At 40.6% G+C, this 22,256-nt stretch overlaps 1 protein-coding gene and 1 long non-coding RNA gene across 2 annotated transcripts in view; one reads left to right on the plus strand and one right to left on the minus strand.

Moving 5' to 3' along the window:
* Positions 1–22,256, plus strand: part of PGCKA1 (PDCD10 and GCKIII kinases associated 1) — a 78,394-nt gene that overhangs the window by 16,973 nt on the left and 39,165 nt on the right. The gene's annotated exons all lie outside the window — the stretch shown is intronic.
* LOC144381331 (uncharacterized) overlaps positions 1–22,256 on the minus strand; it is a 178,665-nt gene that overhangs the window by 317 nt on the left and 156,092 nt on the right. The gene's annotated exons all lie outside the window — the stretch shown is intronic.

A 22,256-nucleotide genomic window follows, 5' to 3' on the forward strand; every position in this document is an offset into this window, starting at 1 on the left:
TGGGGAACTTTCACCTAGTTCTCTTCAGGAAACTATGTATGAAAATATGCCACCTCTAACAATGTTTACAAAGTAGTTACTTAGAAGATCAGTTCCCTTGAAATCTTCTATTTGAGTCACATATGCAAACTTGAAAACTGAAAAGAGTCTAGATAAAGGTATCATGATCACATGCATAGTGCCACAGAATAGATTTCTAGAGAAAGGATTTTAGTGAGCGGGAAGTTTTTTCTAATAATGTTTAACTAGAGCACAAGGAATTTTTATTTCTAGAACTGCTCCTGATTGTGGCCAAAACTCAAAATAATTTTAATTATAGCAGAATAATTTTTCCTCAACTATAAAGAATAAAAGAAAGGAACTGTTTTATGTGAGGTGGAAAATAACCACAAAACCAAAATAAGGTATCCTGCTGCATTCAGATAATAGAGTAATTCAGGAGAAACTGGCCTCATTCTCTCAAGTGCACAAACCAAAAGGTGAACACGTTGAGCGCATATTTTGATGCTACTTATGACCATAACCCTAGGACGATTAATGTTCTCATTCTCCAGATGGGGTGATGAAGACACTAGTTTATCCAAACTGATGTGAGAGTCCTTAATCCCAGGTCTTCTTTAAATTTCTCTGTGGCCACAGAAATCAGTGCTCTATTCTTTAATCTCTTAACAGATAACATGTTTCCTGTTTCTATAATCCAAAAGCCATGTCCCTTCAACATCTTACTCTTCCTTACTAGATGCTATAAATTCATAAAGTTCACTTCATTATCCCATTTGATCTTCATGTGTTTATATATGCACAAAGTAGCCAATACAACAGAATAACACGGTTGTGAAAAGCAGAAGCTTTTAGACACACCTGGGTTCAAGTCCCAGCTTTAGAGCTTCTCAGCATCCCTGAGCCTCCATCTCTTTGTAAAATTGGGGGAAATAATTGTGCCAACACATAGATGGTATTATTGTTGGCCTAGAAGCTGGGAATCAAATCGGTGCATGCACATGAAGAAATTGTGCTTGTTAATTTGTATGCCTTCTGTAATCAGAAAACAATTCTTAAAGATGTATGTTAAAAAAATAATGAAGTGTACCACTTTATAGTAGCCACTCATGAGAATGTCTCCATCAAAAAGATGGGCAATAAGTGTTTCCAAGGATATAGAGAAATTGGAACCTTCATACATTGTTGGTGGGAATGTGAAATGATACATCCACTTTGGAAAACAGTCTGGCATTTCCTTAAAAGGTTAAACATAGGAGTGCCTTGGTGGCTCAGTCAGTTGAGCATCTGACTCTTGGTTTCAGCTCAGGTCATGCTTTCAGGAGTTGTGAGATCAAGCCCCACATGGGGCTCTGTGCTGGGCATGGAGCAGTCTCAAGCAGACTCCACGCTAAGCATGGAGCCCGACATGGGGCTTCTCTCGAAGCCCTAAATGCAGACCTCTGGAAATAATGGGCTCTAGGGGAAATGCTGCCCAGATCTCCAGGCCTGGGAGACACTGAGAATCACGCCCTTCGCAGAGCAGGCTCTTAGTGTGGGGCTGACCTAATACCTCAGGTGAATATAGTAGCCCATTCTTTGTCAAGGCAAAAAAAAAAGGATTATTTGGCTTAAGTCCACCGAACTAAGGTTAGCTGGTAAGGGAACAAATAACTTCCCCAAGCTTTGAATTGTCCTTCCAGTCAAGAGCTAAAATAATTATAAATACTGTTCAGATAAGGAGTCGGCCCTCTTACACTTCTGTTTGTTCACAGAAGAAATACTTATTTGTAATTTGCTTTATAAAATTACTATCCTGAGTTGGCCTTTTAGTACAAGGAAATGAACTTTCCTTGGTTGGTACAATGGAAATGAACTTTCCTTGATGGTAAGGTGTGCTACTTTCCGTAGGGAATCCATTTCCATGAAGAAACTTAACTAGAAACAATCTTCTCTTAACTCCTTCAGCACTTTCTGCATCTCTCTCCATCAAGGCTTATCCATTATTTTTATTGCTGGTTATTCTTTCACATGAAAGTGTTTTATTTTCTCATATGGTTGTAAATTTTTTCTTAAAGTATGTCCCATAAATGTCTTTTTATCTCCCACAGCACTTTATGTAAGGTCAGGCCCTAAACATTTCTTGCTGAATTATTTGCCAGGAGGCATGGGTGGCCTTCCCGCAGTGTGGGCACTGCTGAGCGAATTTCGCGGTCCTTCCTGTCTTTCTGAAGGGGCGATCAGAATCGCCGCCCTGACCTGTCCACGGTAAAGCAGGAAAGAGCAGCTTCTTCGGAGCAAAATCAAAACATTAGGCATGTTGCTTAAAGGGGAGGTGGCTGTTCATTGTCCCGGTCTTCCATGGTTTCTACAGATTGGAAACACTTCAGAATCAGACATTTAAAAACAAAAAGCTACACTCCCAGTGAGTGTCCACCCATTTTCGGTATCGTGAGGCTTCCCTGTTGGCTACACCTGTCAGATGTGAGAAACTCCATCGTTGAGGTCTAGTAAACCAAAGGACCTTTTGGCCTCTTTTCTTTTCCACCAGGAAAGTTATGACACGCTCCTCCTCTTGGACTCTTGGCCCCACTTCAAAGGCCTTTTAGGCTGAGGTGTGCGTTCTGTCCCTCTTTGGCACCAGTGTCTCTGGGATGGATTGTTCTCTTCATGGCCAATCTACATCAGTTGGGAAGGGTCCGTTCAAGACCTTGCCCATTTTTTTTATTGAGTTCTTCATCTTATTGAATGCAAGAGTTTGGTTAATTAGATGATATATGTATGTTCTAAATACAGATCTTCTGTTATTAAAAAAAAAAAGTTACCCATGTGTATTTCCAGAACTTAGCCCAATATCATATCCTGGGTGGTTTATTTCAAAGGATGCTAAATTTCAGCAAATAAATGCATGTTTCTTTTTTTTTAAGATTTTATTTATTTAGAGAGAGTGCATGCAGGAGTGGGGGGTGGGGCGCAGAGGGAGAGGGAGAAAGAGCATCTCAAGCTGACTCCACACTCAGCGTGGGGCTTGATCCCACAACCCTGAGATTATGACCTGAGCCAAAATCAAGAGTCGGACACTTAACCGACTGAGCCACCCAGGTACCCCAACTGCATGTTTCTGAGGACCCCAAACCTTTCTCTATAACCCTGCTCACTTTTCTTTCTTCATAAAAGTTCTTCCCATTGAGTTTCTGATGTGTCCTTCTGAAACCTTCAGTAAATTAACTGGCTATTTCACAAAAGATGTTCTACAAACTCAGAGTTTGTAGTCTAGAAGAGGGAGATTCATGTATTAACCAGATAATCAATAAATGTAAACTTTCAGTAGTAATGAGTGCAATGTGAATCAATAGTGGAGGATTTGACCCAATAAGGAAGGGAAGTGAAAGAAGCTTCTCAGGGAAGATGAAGGGAGTTAACCAGAAAGAAACTAAAGCAGGAGCAAAAACCCTTTAGTGGGCAGGAGCGAATAATAATGTGGGTCTAAAAGAAGGCCTGTAAAGATGGGCCCCGGGATGGGAGATGGTTCAAGATCAGCTTGAAGATAGGAGTAGGAATTTTGTCTTCTTGCCTTAGGAGCAATGGGAAGCTACTAAAATGTCTTTAAAACAATCAGGGAGCTGGCATGACCCACCCACTGCTTGGCAAAGACTGTTCCGGTGGTATTCTTGCTGCACGGGTTGGAGAGTACCCTCCGGTGTGGGCAGACCCTCCAGAAAGGTTTTGTGGCGGACTAAGCGAGAGACATGGGAAGTTTGGTCTGGGTCTCAGCGGCAGTTCAGTAGAGAGATGTGAACACGTTCAAGAAGTATTGGTGATGGATTGGAAATAAAATGTGAGGGAAAGACAGGTGTCAAGGATGACACACAAATTGTAGGAATCATGCTCATGTGTGAATCAGCCCATTAAAGACTCTGAGAAGTCCTGCAGCCAAGAAACCTGGCTAACTAAGCCAGCAGGTCCCACGTTCATCTGAGCCCGGAATCCCCCTGCTCTTTTTCTGCTGACAGTTACTGAACTTCCCGGGAACACAATTCACACAACTGAGTTAGCCTACGTGGGCTTTTACTTTGAACAATTCCAAATATTTTTTGCGTTGTTTTTTGGTTTGGGGGTTTGTTTTTTTTTTCTTTGAAACCCCTGTATTAGACTGCTCGGGCTGCCCTAACAAAACACCACAGACAGGGTGGCTTAAGCAACAGAGATTTATTTTCTGACAGTTCTGGAGGCCGGAAGTCTGAGATGAAGGTGATGGCAGCTTTTCTTCTCCGAAGCCTCTCTCCTTGTCTTGCAGGCGGGCACGCTCCCGCGGCCTCTGCATGTGCTCATCCCTCGGTGTCTGCATGCTGTCTGTGTGCCCTCTTCTCTTCTAATAAGGACACCAGTCAGATTGGCCTAGGGCCCACCCGATGCGTCTCATTTTACCCTAATTACCTCTTTAAAGGTCTTCTTTCTGAATGCAGTCTGCAGTGACCTTCAGAGGTACTGAGGGTTACAGCTTTAATGTATGAATTGGTGGGGGGTGGGGGTGGGGAGAGAGTTGAGCCCATAACAGCCCCAGAGGCACGAAGTTCTCTTCTAAAGCTAGCACCACCGTTTAGCCTACAGAGCCTACACCACATCCGAAGTCTGGTGTCCCTGTGCCACGAAGAGTCGTCCTGAAATGTTTCCATCATCAGCACTCTCCCCAGTACACACAGTGGCAGGATTTTTCTTACTCAGGCTTATTAGTAATCCTATAAAAAGCAACAACAACCAAAGGTAAGAAAAATGCAACATTCAGTATTCCTCTGATCAGCCCCATACTGGATCCCGAAGACGGAGATGTTAGTGGAGGTTTCTGGATTTGTCTTCTAACGGGGTGAGACCAGCATTTCACCTTGAGGGTGCAGAGCACCCAAGTACAGGTGAACAGCGATCCGCTCCGCCACACTGTGCCCGCAGTCCGTAGTGGGGCATCCATGAGGGCCGGCCTCCTGTGTGCGAGGTGCAGGGTGGGGGCAGGCAGTCTGTGAGATGCTCCTTCTCTGCTCAGAAAGCAGGTCATTCAACTTGTCTGTTTCTTCTGGGAGAATGGTTGAGATGATGATGCCAGTAGATGATTCTGTCTTTTAAAAAACACAAAACAGGGGCGCCTGGGTGGCTCAGGTCATGATCCCAGGGTCCTGGGATCGAGCCCCGCATCGGGCTCCCCGCCCAGCGGGAAGCCTGCTTCTCCCTCTCCCACTCCCCCTGCTTGTGTTCCCTCTCTTGCTGTGTCTCTCTCTGTCAAATAAATAAATAAAATCTTTAAAAAAAAATAAAAAACACAAAACAAAACCAGGACATTTTGTGCCTGTAAAAGTAAGACAGTCCCTTATTTCCTACCATCACACTGGTGTAGCACAGATGTATTGGATCAGCAACTCATAAAATCCAGCCAAGAAGTGAATATTTTATTACCTTGTATTCTATTTTATATTCTGTATTCTCCACCAAAGTCACCTTCGGTTTTCCTGTGTACCTAGTTTAATCCACGCTTTTAAATGTCATCACATCATCTTTATTGGAATTAAGTCCCAAATGAATCACAAACCAATGAAAACTTCCTGCTTATTTGCTGATTATAGACAATTTGTGTTAGGGAAGGAGCCAAAATTCCTTTCCCCCTCAGCCCTCTTAAGTCTCAAAGTCTGTCTACTGCTTTCTGGAACCTGGATATCACTAACTGAGTTTTTTCTAAAATGCATCCCTCGTTGTTATTCCAACAAGACAGGCAGAAAATGCTTGGTTTACATGTCAGTCAAGAATAGAATACTTGACAAGAATAGGTGGTTTGGCCTGTCTTTACAAAAACCACCATCCCCTCCTTGATGACAGCACTAGAGGGTCCATGAAAAAAAAAAAAAGAGGGGCGCCTGGGTGGCTCAACCAGTTAAGCATCTGCCTTTGGCTCAGGTCGTGATCCCAGGGTACTGGAATCGAGCCCCACATCGGGCTCCCAGCTCAGTAGGGAGCCTGCTTCTCCCTCTCGCACTCCCCCTGCTTGTGTTCTCTCTCTCTTTCTGTCAAATAAATAAATAAAATCTTAAAAAAAAAAATGAACAAAACAGATCTCCCTGAAGTTGTTCGCCATGGGGCTGCTCTAGCTAGTCCGATTCTGGTACGTTCCCCCTATACATAGCCAGTTCTAATGGGCATCTGTTCATGGATCAGGTTTGAATGTGGCCGCTAGCCACAGCTCAGAATAAAGTTCTTAAAGAGACTGATGTGTCTTTGTTCAAGGCTGGCTTCCTGTTTTGTTCCTAGTAGGTATTTACCTAATTCATAGATTCTTGCTAGTCCTATCCCAGCTGTGCCAGTCCTCCTAAGATCTCCCTAGTTCAAATCCAGCTTCGGCCACGTTAGGGCCTTGGCATTTTGTCAGTCTCCCTTGAAGTTCAAAGGCTCTAACTCCTGGGTTGAGGTGAAGACATTCCATCCCTGCTCTCTCCTCGCATGCGTGACTGTGCAGGTGGCAGGAGTCCTGGGTCTGGGCAACCTGGTAGTTACGTTGTTTATTTACTAGTTTCACACAAAACCAAAGCAATCCCAGGCACGCCACCAAGCAGCCCGTAGGGAAATAGATTCCAAAAAGCTTCAGTGAAACCACTTATTTATTGACCCTCAGAGACACTGAATCACTCTGCTGAGCAACAAACTCTTAGACCCAACAAGGAAAAACCCAGCCTTTCAAACGCCCGACCTTTGTCAAAGGTTTATTGAGAGGGGAAAGCCACAAAAGGGCTGGAGGTGCCAAATCCAGGCAGCCTTTGTCACGCTGCTCTGCCAGAAAGGAGCTTCAGGAAAAAAGAGAAAAGGAACCAGGTTTATTTCTCTGTAGAATTTGGATGCAAGTTACTGTTCCTTTGTATGACTTACGGTGTGTATCTTCTTTCTAAAATATATTTTCCTTCTCCCACTTCAGCTTGCTACACCCAAACACACACACACGCACACACACACACGCCGTGACGTAGCTTCACAACACATTTGATTAATACATTCTCCTAAAAGTACCTACCATCACAGATGTTATCTTCCTCTTGGACATCTGCTTGTTCTAGTCCATGGCCGTCTGGATCTTCTGAAGATGTGACTCAGCCCAGAGCTCTTTGTTAAACAACCAAGAAGGCCGCTAATTTCCTACATGACGAGAACATGTAAAGTAATTAGCGCGGTGCCTGGGACGAGCTCCTGTGATCCAGAAATGGTGGCGGTGGTGGGCGCCGGTTGTCACTGGATGGAGCTGATGCATGTGGCATTTTAGGACCCATTCGTTAACATAGGGCAAGAACCAAATGAAATGCTTTGCTTGTGTTGAAGTAGCCTTCTTTGCCCAAAGATGAATGAAATACTTCAAAAGGCATAAAGAGATTCACCCACAAATGTTCACATTTTGCAGAATGAAAATTTTTCAAGCTACAGAAAAGTTGGAAGATGGCGCACGAACCACACTCAACCGTCTAGAATCTGCAATTAACATTCTACATTTTTATCACATATTCAACCAGCTCGCTATCCGTCAACCCATTTTTTAACTGCATTGTTTAAACTATTTCAGAGTATTGCAGACATCAGTTCATTTCAAACATTACAGCATATATTTCATTAACCATGAGTTCAGTTTTTATTTATGGTTCTCTTTTTTCTTTTCCCTCTTCCCAACCTGTTCCTCTAGTAGCATTTGCATACAGTGAAATACACATATCTAAGCGTGAAGTTTGGTGAGTTTGGGGAGCTGCATGCAACCATGTACCCCAACTCGCCATCAGGATATATGGAGAATAGTAATATCGCCCCAGGAAAATCCCCCCATCCCCTCAGTCAGTGCTTGTCCCCACCTACATTGAGTCAGACACTATTCTGATGTTTTTTATCACCAGAGATTAGTTTGTTCAAAACTTCAAATAAATGAGTCATACAGTCCATAAGTCCTCTTTTGTGTAAGGCTGCTTTTACTCAGCATGTTTTTGAGTTTCATTCATGATGCTGCATATTCTTTTTTATTGCTCAGTAGTACTTCCTTTATAGTATTTCAGTGTGTTATACTGTTGATGGACATTGAAATCATTTCCAGTCTGGGGCTATTATGAATGAAGCTGCTGTCAACACTCCTGGACAAGTCTTTATGTGGATATATATGTTTTCCTTTCTCTTGGGTAAATATTTAGGAGTCAAATTGCTGTATCATAAGGTTGCTCCATATCCTTCATATCCATGCCTACTGGGCTCAGATTTTCTCAGAATAGCAACTTCCAATACATTCAAGTCCAGAGTATTCTTTTCCACATACAGGAGCAGAACAAGGGGCAATAACAGTCGTTTTTAGACTGTAAATGTTCTCATTATTCTTTTGCTTGAAGACGATGTATATCCCAACCATTGTGTTAAGCCATGTTGGTGTATGGGCCATTGGTGGGAGAAACAGTTCTTTGGATTGTAGGTAATTCTCATTTTAAGTAGCCTCTACTGCACAAATACATCATGTATGTCAAGCAGAGAAAAGCAAATTGAGAACCACTTTCTTCTATCCATGGGCTAAGTGCGGAATTCTCCTGGTCTCTCAGCATTGCTCCTTCTTTTGTCAAATCTGTCATCTTCTGTTGCATCCATTTTAAACCTTTCTGATCAGATCTCAGACCCGGTCACCTTCCAGCCCTCACTCTTAGCACTACTTCACGTTAGCGGTGCTTAGCCACGGTCTCTTTTGCCCCCCAAGTGACAAAGTCTTTGTCATGTAGTCAGGATGGATGCTGCTAGCATACAGCGGGACGAGGCTGATGAACATCCTACAATGCAAAAGACTTGTCCCCTGCAAGGAAGAATTATCCATTGTACAATGTCAATAGTGCTGAAGTTTAGAAATCCTGCTTTACAGGGAAAATAGAAGACATTAGAACAGGCTTCTTAACACGTTTTCTGCTATGGGCTGTTTTATCAGTCTGTTGAAGCCTATGGACCCCTTCTCAGAATAATACTCGTAAATGCATAAAATAAAATACATAAGATTGTGACAGAAATACAGTTCTCGAGTTTAAAAACTTGTGATACAGTAATATGTGCTTCTTTATAAATGCATTAAAGAACAAGATCTAGCAGCAAGTCTAATAACTACGATAGTTATGAGGTTAACCAGTATTTTGAAATCTACAACAGCTCTTAATGTAATATGCAAACATCTGTGATTTCTATTAGAGACAAAGTCACGGGAACCACTGATGATGCTGTAGTTTGATGCCTACCTTCAGAATTGAAGAAAATGCCAAATTTTAGTTAGTGGTTGGTGAAGAGGAGATGCGACTTTTTTTTTAAAAGATTTTATTTACTTATTTGACAGAGACAGAGAGAGAGGGAACACAAGCAGGGGGAGTGGGAGAGGGAGAAGCAGGCCTCCCGCCGAGCAGGGAGCCCGATTCGGGGCTCGATCCCAGGACCCTGAGTCATGACCTGAGCCAAAGGCAGACGCTTAACGACTGAGCCACCCAGGCACCCCGAGATGAGACTTTTTCTCATTTAAGTTCACAGATGCCCTGAATTCTATCCATGAACCCCTTGGGGTGCTGCGTACCCCAGCTTAAAAACTCCTACATTCAAGGAGATAGCCATCACCAAAGAAACTAATTTATCTGTATCTACACCCATCATCTCTTCCTTCCCTCTTTCAAGCAAGAATAGATGATGGCCCTTGCTGCCAGAGTTGACTTGCAGAAAACAGAAATTACATTAGCTGTTTCAAGCGAAATGAAATCTCATACAGGGAACAGAATGCTTACTACAATATCACAGGAAGGGCTGGACTAGCAAGCCCATTAACACTAACAGTGCCACCAAAGAACGAGCTCTTCCAGGAACCTGCTTCCTTTTACACAATCAAAAAGGAGAGGGATTGGAAAGGAACGGTGGAACGCTTGGCCCCAGAAACACTGCCTTGGCGGGTGTTAGCCCGTGAGCTGCCACAGCTGGTGGCCACAGAGTCCCGCCACGCCTGAAGGATGCACCTTGGCAAAAAAAGCAATGCCCAGCATTCTGTCTTTTGAGAGCAACCAAGCACCTGCACGCTGGAACAGGACTGAAGAAAAACCCCGCGTGTCCACCGAGGAATTGCTGGCAGAAAAAGCAGAAGTGGCCTGGGCATAACCTCTGCCTCACTTCCTTCCACTTTCTCATCTGGTGGAAGTTTGTCTGAATCTACGTCTGTATGGGACCCCTCCTGCAAGAGAGTCTGGGAGACCTTCCTCTGCTCTGGTTCTGTCTAGCCTCTGCAGAACTGGAAGGCACAGAAGATGAGGACACTGCGCCCCTGAAGGCCCCCCTTTTTCCTCCCCCACCTCTCACCTAAGGCTCCTTAATACTTTGCTCTTCCCTCCTGCCTGCTGACGGACCTTAATTATTTATGCTCTTTCCTCTGTCTTCAGCTCCTTTCTTCCAACTGTCTCCAACCAACGTATCCAAATAACTTGGAAGCTCTCCCAACGTAAGCATCCTCCCCTTATCCTACTTCCTGTCTCTCACCTTCTATGTATGGCCCACTTCGTTCTAAGGGTTGTGTTGGGTTTTTTTTTCTTTTTAAATATATTTTTAAAGATTTTATTTATTTGAGAGAGAGAGCATGAGCAGGGTGGGAGAGGGGCAGAAGGAGAGGGAGAAGCAGACTCCCCGCTGAGCAGGAAGGACCCAGGGTTCCATCCCAGGACTCAGAGATCACTACCTGAGCCAAAGACAGATGCCCAGTCAGCTGAGCCACCCAGGCGCCCCTAAGGGTTGTTAAGCTTAGTGTTTCCTCTTCCTCACCTCCTACTACTGGTTAACCGACAACCATCTAACTTCCAGATTCACTACTGCAAAAAAAACTTGCCTTTTCCAAGTTACCAGTTACATCCCTGGTGCTAAATCTAAGAGACCTATTCAGGCACACTGCTTTACTGCCCTTCTTACTGCACTTTGCAGACACTGTTTTCTCCCAACTGAAGGTTTGTGGCAACCCTGTGTCGAGCAAGTCTGTTGGCCTCATTTTTCCAACAGCATTTTCTCACTTTGTGTCTCTGTGTCATATTTTGGTAATTCTCACAATATTTCAAACTTTTTTATTATTGTATTTGTTATGGTAATCTGTGATCCATGATTATGACTTGCTGAAAGCTCAGGTAATGGTTAGCATTTTTTTTTAAGAGAGTACTCATGTACAAGCATAAGCAGTGGGGAGGGACAAAGGGAGAGGGAGAGAGAGAATCTCAGGCAGGCTCCAAGCCCAGCACAGAGCCCATTGCGGAGCTTGATCCCACAACCTCGAGATCATGACCTGAGACGAAATCAAGAGTTGGACACTAAACCAGTTGAGCCACCCAGATGCCCCAGTGGTTAGCATTTTTAGCAATAAAGTATTCCTTAGTTAGAGTATGTATTTTTTTTAGACATAATGCTATTGCACACTTAATAGGCTACATAGGGTAAGCATAACTTTTATATGCACTGGGAAACTAAAAATTCATTTGACTTGCTTTATTGCAATATTCACTTTACTGAGGTGTTCTGGAAGCAAACTTGCAATATCTCTGAGATTTGCCTATTTAGTCCTTTCCTTACGTGATCCTTGAATGTCATTTAACAACACTGGCAAATCCTTACTCCCTAAAACACTTTACCTTCTTCCATTACTACACTTATTTCTCTTTATTTTCAAACCAATGATCTCACATATTTATTACTGAACCAACCTACTAATACAAAGGTATAGAAACAAAGAGAAAAAAGCCATTTTCCCAATAAGACTTATCCAACTGCCCAGATAGTGGTAATGTTTTCAGCTTGATATGAAAAGATGGATGCTAGTGACCTTGATGCAGTTCTTATAAACCCACTTGGGTTCTTCTCCAGTGTCTCCTCTTGGAGTCGTACCAGATTTTCTTACCAGGTTTCATCTGAATCCATTGCAGAATGGGACAATCCTGTTTTTGTGTCTTGGTCAGAAACCACTGGATCCTAAAAGTCTTGTGAGAAGACATGGCAAGGAATGGAGTCAACCCTCTTTTTTTTTCCCCCCTACTCTTCTGACTGCAAATTGTGATTCTTTTGGTTTTTTGCTTAGTTTTTAGGTTTGTTTAACATTAAGTGGTGTTGTTCAGGAATCAGTTTTTTCTTTATATACTTACTGTCTCTATTTCTTATTCAGTCTCATGGCCCTATTTATTAGCTATGTTGTTGATAACTATGAAATCTTTATATCAAGCCCACAGCTCTTTCCTAAGCTTTTGACCAATGTATGCAACTGCCAGCTGAACACCTACCTTTGAATGTTTATCAATCACTTTAGATACAGAATATACCAAAGTGAACTCTTCTACTCACCCCCATGCCTGCACCTCCTTATTCCTATCACCCAGAGATAGAGTGACCGCAATCCTTGTTTACCTAAGATGCTTCCAATTGACACTTGTCCTTTCATAATTAGTATGAGTGCTGCCTTTATCCTCAAAAGTTACCCAATCAGTGCTGCACTTGAAAGCTCACCTTAGAACTTCATTAGGGCACCAATTTATGCAAATAACTATTTTTTAAATTTTTTTAAAGATTTTATTTATTTGTCAGAGAGAGCGCAAGTAGGCAGAGCAGCAGGTGGAGGGAGAGGGAGAATCAGGCTCCGTGCTGAACAGAGAGCCTGACATGGGGCTCAATCCCAGGACCCTGGGATCATGACCTAAGCCAAAGGCAGATGCTTAACCAACTGAGCCACCCAGGCATCCTGCAAATAACTCTTTGTAAAGGAGGAGGATAAAAAGAGAATATTTTCTCTCTTGAGTAGGATTTTTAAAATACATCTTCTACTTTGCAACATGCTGGAGAAAATTAAAAACAAAGCAAAAATTAAAAGCAGTCTGAAGTCTGAAAATAAAGGAAACAACTAGGAGGCATTAAGATAATGGTGAAATAAGATAACAAAAGAGAGATTCAGCATATAGCATAAATGTAAATGGTTTAAAATTCTCTATTAAGGGACGCCTGGGTGGCTCAGTCATTAAGCGTCTGCCTTCGGCTCAGGTCATGATCCCAGGGTCCTGGGATCGAGCCCCGCATCGGGCTCCCTGCTCCGCGGGAAGCCTGCTTCTCCCTCTCCCACTCCCCCTGCTTGTGTTCCCTCTCTCGCTGTCTCTCTCTCTGTCAAATAAATAAATAAAATCTTTAAAAAAAAAAAAAAAAAAAATTCTCTATTAAAAGGCAGAGACTTTTAGGTTGAGTTAGAAAGGAGTAATGTCAATTGCTGTTCACCCCGAATGTGACAAAGAAAATAAATAATAAAAGGAAAGACAAAGATAAGGCAAATAAATGCAAAAAAAGAAATTAGGAACTGCATGTTAATATCAGAAGACATGTATTCAAGGAGAAAGAAACATAAAATAAGTATTCTTCCAATTTTTGATCAAGGGTATAATGTCAAACAAAAAATAAAATTATCATTTTGTATATGTCAAATAATTCTTTCAAATACAAGCCAAAAAAAAGTAATAAAGAAGAAATTGAAAAAAGACATGTGGAGGGAGAACTTAACACAACTCTTCCAGTGTTCCAAGATACTCCCTGAATCTGTGCGACAGACAGGTATTTTAAAAATCATGCTGATTAATTCTTTCCAAAATGTGCTTTAGAAGAATATTCTCATCCAGCATCATATGATACATGCTGTCTTTATGTAGAGACTGCCAATAAGGATATTTCATGGTTAAAAAGAAAATGTGAGTCAATTTGCACAAAAATTATGAGTTCATCGTATCTACCCCATGGTGACTTTTGTTTTCATTTGGGTATATTCTCCTTGATTATTTACATATGTGTTTATATTCACATTTATTAATTGTTAAAATGAAATTAAAATTACATTTTATATACATATCTGTTTTTTTCATCTAATACTATTTTTCCTTTTTCCAATTTATGAATATATGATTATTTAAAGATACTTCTGCTTTTGAGCACCAAAGTTGTTTAAAATGTCCTATAATATTAAAAATAAAAACTAAGTGGAACAGCCTTTTTCAAAGATCTTTGTTCACCTCTCTGAGTCTCTGATTATGTTTTTTGGTTAGATTCTAATAATTGGAATTTTGAAGCAAAAGTTATTGATATTTTAAAGGCTCTGTAACACTGGCTGTTACAAAAAACAAAAATATCAATCTGTTAGGCAAAAGTGTTATCCATTTATTTATATCTGTAGTCGAATAATTTTTCATATTCATTGGCTGTTCTTTTAGTATTTTATTAATTGATCATGTCCTTTGTTTTTTTTTATTGGTGTCTTTAATAAATATCCAGTTAAGTATCCTTTTAAAGTAAGGATAGTAACCCTTTATCATCTGTGTCAAAATATTGTTTCATTTAGTCTTGCATTTTTGCTAATGGTGTCTTTTAAGGTGAATAATGTTTACTTCTTATGTAATCCATTAATGTTTTACTTTGTGTTTTTTTCCAGACCTTTAGTAACTGAAAAGGTCCTCTTTATTCCTAAATTGGGTAGATATTCACTTGTATTTTCCTCTCATAATTTTTTGTTCTCATATAATATAATTGATATAACTTCTTCCTAATAACCTGTTGTCCCAGCACCATTTATGAAGCAATAATAAAAGTTAACAGGATTTTATATGTAGAGAAGCCTAAAGATTCCACCAAACAGACAAGCAAAAAAAACTTGTTAGAACTGATAAATGAATTTAATAAAGTTGTAGGATACAAAGTCAATGTATAAAAATCAGTCGTGTTTCTATATGCTAATAACAAACTATTCAAAAAGGAAATTAAGAAAACAATCCCATTTACAACAGCATCAAAATAATAAAATACTGATGAATAAACTTAACCAAGGAGGTGAAAGACTTGTACAGTGAAAACTACAAAATATTGATGAAAGAAATTAAAAAAGACACAAATAAATGGAAAGATATACCATGTTCATGCGTCAGAATAATTACTATTGTTGAAATGTTCATACTTCCCAAAGTGATCTACAGATTCAGTGCAGTCCCTGTCAAAATCCCAGTAGCATTTTTTACAGAAAAAAAAGAAAATTCTAAAATTTATATGGAACCACAAAAGTTCCAGAATAGCCAGAGTGATCTTGAAAAAGGAAATCAAAGCTGTAGGCATCACAATTCCTAAAATCAAAATATATCACAGGCTCCTGGGTGGCTCAGTCAGTTAAGCGTTTTCCTTTGGCTCAGGTCATGATCCCAGGGTCCTGGTCAGCGGGGAGTCTGCCTCTCCCTATCCCTCTGCTCCTCCCCTCTGCTCCTGCTCTCTCTCTCTCTCTCTCTCAGTCTTGCTTTCTCTCTCAAATAAATAAAATCTTAAAAAAAAAATATATATATATATATATATATATTTTACAGTAATTAAGCCAGTGTGGTACTAGCTTAAAAACAGACATACAGACCAATGAAACAGAATAGCCCATAAATAAACTCATGCATATTGGGTGTCTTAGTCCATTAGGGCTACTATAACAGAATACCCTAGACTGGGTGGTTTATAAACAACAGAAATTTACTTCTTTTCGTTCTGGAGGCTGGAAAGTCCAAAATCAAGACATCAGCAGATTCAGTGTCTGGTGAGGGCCTCCTTCCTGGTTTATAACTCTTTTCTGGCTATAACCACACATGGTATGAGGGGCAAGGGAGCTTTCTGGAATCTATTTTATAAGGGTACTAATCCCATTCGTTAGGGCTCTACACTCATGATGTAATCACCTCCCAAAGGCCCCAGCTCCAGATAACATCATCACTTTGAGGATTACATTTCAACATGTGAATTCTGGGGGGGGACACAGACATTCAGTCCATAGCATATGGTCACCTTATCTTTGACAAGCGTGCCAAGAATACACAGTGGTGGGGCGCCTGGGTGGCTCAGTTGGTTAAGTGTCTGCCTTCGGCTCAGGTCATGATCCCAGGGTCCTGGGATCGAGCCCTGCATTGGGCTCCCTGCTCAGCGGGAAGCCTGCTTCTCCCTCTCCCACTCCCCCTGCTTGTGTTCCCTCTCTCGCTGTCTCTCTCTGTCAAATAAATAAATGAAATCTTTTTTTTAAAAAAAGGAGTTAATATCCAAAATATATAAGGAATTCCTATGACTCAATAGCAAATAAATAAATAAATAAATAAATAAATAAATAAATAAAATGGCAAAGGACTTGAATGGACATTTCTTCAGAAAAGACATACAAATGGCCAACAGGTATATGGAAAGATGCTTAATATCACTAATCATCAGGGAAATGCAAATCAAAACAACAATAAGATGTCCTTTCACACTTATTAGATTGGCTGTTCTGAAAAAAGCAAAATATAATTAGTGTTGGTGAGGATGTAGAGAAATTGGCATCTTGTACACTTGGGAGGAATGTAAAATGGTGCAGTCACTATGGAAAACAGTATGGAGGTTCCTCAAAAACTTAAAAATAGAACTACTGTGATCCAGCAATCCCACTTCTGGGTATACAACCCAAAAGAATTGAAATCGGGATCTCATGTTCTTTTTAGCATTATTCACAATAACCATGCTGTGGAAACAACCTAAATGTTCAATGATGAATGAATGGATAAAGAAAACCTAGATGTACATACAATTGAATCCTATTCTGCCTCGGAAGGAAATCCTGCCATATTAAGAATGAGCTTAGAGAACATTATGCTAAGTGAAATAAGCCAGTCACAGAAGGACAAATATGGCATGATCGCACAGACAAGGGGTATCTAAAATAGTCAAATTCATAGAAACAAAGTGGAATATAGTGGCTGTGAAGGACTGGGGGTAAGGGGAACTCAAGAGTTGTTGTTCAATTGGTATAAACTTTTAGTTTTACAAGATGAACAAGTTTTAGAGATCTGCTATCGTTAACAATTCTGTGCTATTCTCTTAAAAATTTGCTAAGAAGGTAGATCTCATATTAAGTATTCTTACCATAGTAAGTAAATAAATAAAATCCATGGATTCAAAATTCTGTATTTTTTATACACTAAGTTCTTACATATCCTATGATCTCATTTGGGGGGGGAGGGGAGAAATGTTTGTTTCATATTATTTTTATGTCTGATTTTTGCCATAGCTCTTTGGGAGTTTTCAGACAAAAATAGCTCACCATTTAAGAGTACCACTTCCTTAGGATGACAGTCTTCTTTATTAATTTTCTTAATGTACATCATACACACTGTGTTGTAATATGGTAATGTTCCATTTAAAATAGTGGTTTAACCTATACTAATTTTAGTATAAACAAAATGAATGAGAAAAATAAGGCTATGATCTTTAAGAGTTGTGGGTAACTGTGAGGTCTGGTTATGTAATTTTTTACTACAAGAGGCACACCAATGTATTTTTCCATGTTTAATTCAACAAATTTATTGGGCATCTTCTTTGTGTGTGAATTATTATTGAAGACCAGGGATAACAAGAATGAAAGGGTGTCCCTAAAGCAGTCATTGGATGCCTTGACTTGGTACTAGCATGAGTCTGTCCATGAATCCAGAGTGCCAAATACATCTGTCAACCAAAGGAAAGCTTCAGTGTCAGATCCAAAATGGTAGTGCAAATGAGTAAACTGAGCTTTTACCAAACAGGATTATTATAGTCAATGAACAATATGTTCCTTGACTTTCTGAGATTGACTTTACCACATCTGTCATGGGACATTCTCTCCTCTTAGGTCTTCTTTTGTTCTAAAGACCAGGTTACGTATCTTAAAAAAAAGAGAGAGAGAGAGAGGATGCCATGGGTCCAAGGCCCTTGTGAATCCATTGTTCTCGGCATCTCTACTGAGAGAAGGTATATTGGGGCACTCTTTAAATGCTCTACAGGTGTTCACACAAAATTATCCTAACAACCATATGGAATAGTATTACTATTTGCAATTTATGGATGAAGAACCCAAGGCATAGAGAGATTAGCTGATTAATCTACCAAAGCGAGAAAGTAATAGAAGGTTTGAACTAGGCAGTCTTCATTTTTCTCTTTAATTCTGAGCTCTCTACCCACCATCCCCATATTAGTGTTGGTATTATTTAGAGTCCTAGCCATGATCTTCCTTGGCATGTGCTAGAGAGAATGTGAGTGACTTGGCTATGCTGCCAACATTAACATTGATTTTAGCACAAATCTCTACCCGAATTTGTAGGGCTTTCCTCTTTTTTCCCCCACCGACTTCTCAAGATGAATTTAACCCACAGAGATGGATAAATATTAACTTTTAGGTCAACACCTCCATGAGTCACAAGCCAAAGTCTAAATACCAGGGAACTTTAGTCTCTTCCTGTGTCTCCTCTCACGTGGGCAGAGAAAGACAGAAATGCAGCCTCAGGTGTTTCTCTACAAATGGGTAGATGGTTGTGCCACTTTGTTCTCCATTTGGTAGGATCAGATCACGCCTTTATAGATATATGGATAATACATACTAAATTTTAATGATCAGAATAATCAAAGGAATTCCGCTGTTGGTCATCAGATCTCTGTGTGTTTGTTTTCACAAGTACAGAAACATGTTCAAAGAAAAAATGCACACATAGAGGTCAAGGGATCTTAGAAATTACTTAATGCAAGCCTTTCAATTTATAAAAGAGGAAAATGAACACCCAAAATATTATTTACCAAAATCACGTAGATGTTATTTTGAAAAATCACTCACATGTTCACTCTCTATATACTTTAAATTTTTTTTTTAATTTTTCGTCAAAGCTACATAGTAGGGTACAGTTAAAGGACCTGATAGTTCGACAAGGTTTCTCAAGAAAAAGAACAGGTCCCAGTTCTCCTGTTCCTTAGTTCCTCTTCCCCACAGAAACCACTTTCAACTCTTTGCCTGGTATTATGTCCACATACCTTAATGGCAAGCACGTATCGCCGCCACCTGATTTTTTTAGTTTGGGGCATTGTACATTGTCTTTCCCCTTTGGAAGATGAGGTCTTAGCTCTTTATTCTTCTTATCCACACCATGCACAATCAATTTCCGTCCTCACAATATAGTTATAGCTTGGTTTTGATTAGAAAAAGATCTAAGGTTTTGGGGCACCTGGGTGGCTCAGTTGATTCAGTGTCCAACTCTTGATTTCAAGTCGTGAGTTCAAGCCTTGCATTAGCCTCCATGCTGGGCGTGGAGCCTACTTAAAAAAAAAAAAAAAGAAAAGAAAAATATTCAAGGTTTACATTGACTATGCAGTTGACCTTTGAACAACATGAGTTTGAATTGTGCATGTCTACATGTATGCAGGTTTTTTTGACGAATACAGTACACTACTGTAAACGTATTTTCTTTTCCCATTGATTTTCTTAATATTTTCTTTTCTCTAGCCTACTTTATTGTAAGAATACAGTATACAATACATGTAACATATGTAACATATGTGTTAATCAACTGTTTATCAGTAAGGCTTCAAGTCAACAGTAGGCTATTAGTAATTAAGTTTTGGGGGAGTCAAAAGATATACATGGATTTTCAACTGCACAGCAGGGCCAATGCCCCTAATCACTGTATTGTTCAGGGTCTACTGTATATGCTATTCAGAAATGGGGCATATACTAAACTGTATTTTTTTCTCGCACAACTTATCCCGAGAGTTAATAATTTTCTTTTTACTTGTTTATTTATTTTTGTGTGTTTGTTTCTCTTGAGTGTGTGTTTTTTATGTACTTAACTATTCATTCAATACTAAAATATTTACTAGTTGTCTAAATATTCTCTCAGGATGTTCCATGATTCTGTCAGTTGTATAACAGGTGTTGTATCAATTCAACGGAGGTTTTTATTTATGTGTTTGTGTTTTTAATTTCTAAGAGGTTTTTTTGTTTTGTTTTTTGAGTACCCTTTTTTTACACCATCATTTTCTTGCTTCATGATACAGTGTATTCTCTTATATCCATGAAATTTTTTTTCCCCCAAGATTGATTTATTTTAGAGAGAGATGCGAGCGGAAGAAAGGGTAGAGAGGGAGAGAATCCTCAAGCAGAGTCCCCACTGAGCACAGAGCCCCACACAGTACTCGATCCCAGGACCCTGAGATCATGACCGGAACTGAAATCAGGAGTCGGACACTCAACCGACTGAGCCACCCAGGCGCCCCTACATGAGGTTTTTAATAACAATTTTTGAAATTTTCTTTTTCCTCCATAGTTCCTGATCCCTCTAGATTGTTTCTGGTTTTTCCCCAGCTGTTTGATAATCATTGCTGTCCTGCTCATATGTTAGAGCAGAAAACTAAAAACTGAAGTTCTGAACGTGAAGGGGACGAGGCGGGGGACGGAGGACTCATTGATGGTGACTTGTAATAATCTGGCTGAGCCAGTTGTTGGGAAACTTCTAGTGTCAGGATCTTTAGGGCTTTCCCCATGGATTAGTCACATCCTCTAAGAAAACTCCTCGGAGCTCTTGCCTGGAGGGTAAGAACCTGTCTGTCAGTGTTTGTTTGGGAGATGAGGGCGCGAAATAGACTAGAAGAATCCTATCTTTACGTAGTATCCCACCCTGAATATTGCCCGGTACACCCCCCAATTCAGAGACCTGGTTTTGCCCCTACCACAGGATAAACTTCCAGGCTCCTGCTGACACAGAGTACGTGTTGTCACCCAGGGGACAGTTGGGGAAGGCAGGGGGTGTCAACTGCTTCTCAAACATAATTCAACCACTACTACCGTTCTGGCCTCAGCCTCCCTCTCTGCCTGAGGCACCTGCCACCAACAGTCGCTAAGCCTTTTGAGGACTGTGCAGTATAAATTGGGTGGGGCACATCTGGCCCACTTCCAGTTTCTGGTCCAGCTTTCTCAGGTCCACCGAGTGACTGGTCACTATCCACCTGCTTTCTAGCTTGCAAAATGCTGTGGGTATTGTCACCTCTCCTGAATGTATTATTAAAAAGAGATAGGGTTTTTTTTTAAAGATTTTATTTATTTATTTATTTGACAGAGAAAGCAAGAGAGCACAAGCAGGGGGAGGGGCAGGGGGACAGGGAGAAGCAGGCTCCCTGCTGAGCAGGAAGCCCGACACAGGACTCGATCCCAGGACCCTGGGATCGTGACCTGAGCTGAAGGCAGACGCTTAACTGACTGAGCCACCCAGGCGCCCCAAATTATTTTAGTTTTAATAAGATTCAGGAGTAGGCCAAAAGTGATGAGTATGTTTAATCCACTGTCTTTACCTGATGTTCTACCAATACACAAAGATCATAGGGGCGCCTGGGTGGCTCAGTCAGTTGGGCTTCTGACTCTTGATTTTAGCTCAGATCATGATCTCGGGGTCGTGAGATCGAGCCCTGTGTCTGGCTCCACGCTCAGCAGGGTGTCTGCTCAGGATTCTCTCTCTCCCTCTCCATCTCTTTCTCAAATAAATAAATAAATCTTTAAAATAAATAAGTAAAGATAGTATTTACCAACGTATTAATCACACGGAGGTCCAAGAACATGTAATTATCTACTGTAATTAGTGATGAATTACAGGACTCCAAATAAAAAAATTTTTAAATTGTTTAGCAGGAAAAAACCTAATTTACCTCTGACCATAAATTTTTCTTCTCTCTCACTTCTTAACATATTAGTTGAACAATCATTCTCGGCTTTATCAACAAATACTTACTTGCGTATCTGTCTGGCCCATAGCACTGTAGCAGGTACTGTAGAGTTCATATCCCTCTCTCTTTCCCCTGCCTCTCTACTGAGAGAGATTTATCATGACATGAATGATCACAGTGCGAGACTGTGTTTCATTTATAAAATGGCTTGGGAATTTTTACAGGTGAGAGAAACTGTTCCTTTAACTACAGATAGTGTCGAGAAAGTGAATACTGGCATCTCTTACCTGCCAGAGAGTCGCTTTATAATTTTTTCTGTTTCCTCAGTGGGGTACAACTGGCATTTTGAACAAGGGAATTCTCTGTTGTGTTGGATAAGCCCAAGCATTACGATTTGGTTACATGTAAGCATTAAATGCCATTAGTGTCCTGTCATTGAGACACTAAGACACTAATCCTCTAACCATTTCCAGATGTCCTTCCCATATTCCCAAGGGTCCCCTGTGGGGCAGTAACCTTCCTCCCCAGAAAAATCACTGATTTCTCATACAGTTCTTTGAAATGGATCTCATTATGTTTTACATAAGATCACAAAGACTCTGAGAGGTTAAATAAGCTCCTTATGTTCACCATAAGCCAGCACCTGATTTGAAAAGTCTAATTCCAAAGTTTGCTCTACCTGTCTGCTCCCAGTTGCTGAGGGAGTGCGCAGAGGTTAT

Source organism: Halichoerus grypus, chromosome 3 (genome assembly GCF_964656455.1).
Source record: "Halichoerus grypus chromosome 3, mHalGry1.hap1.1, whole genome shotgun sequence".
Lineage (NCBI taxonomy): Eukaryota > Metazoa > Chordata > Mammalia > Carnivora > Phocidae > Halichoerus > Halichoerus grypus.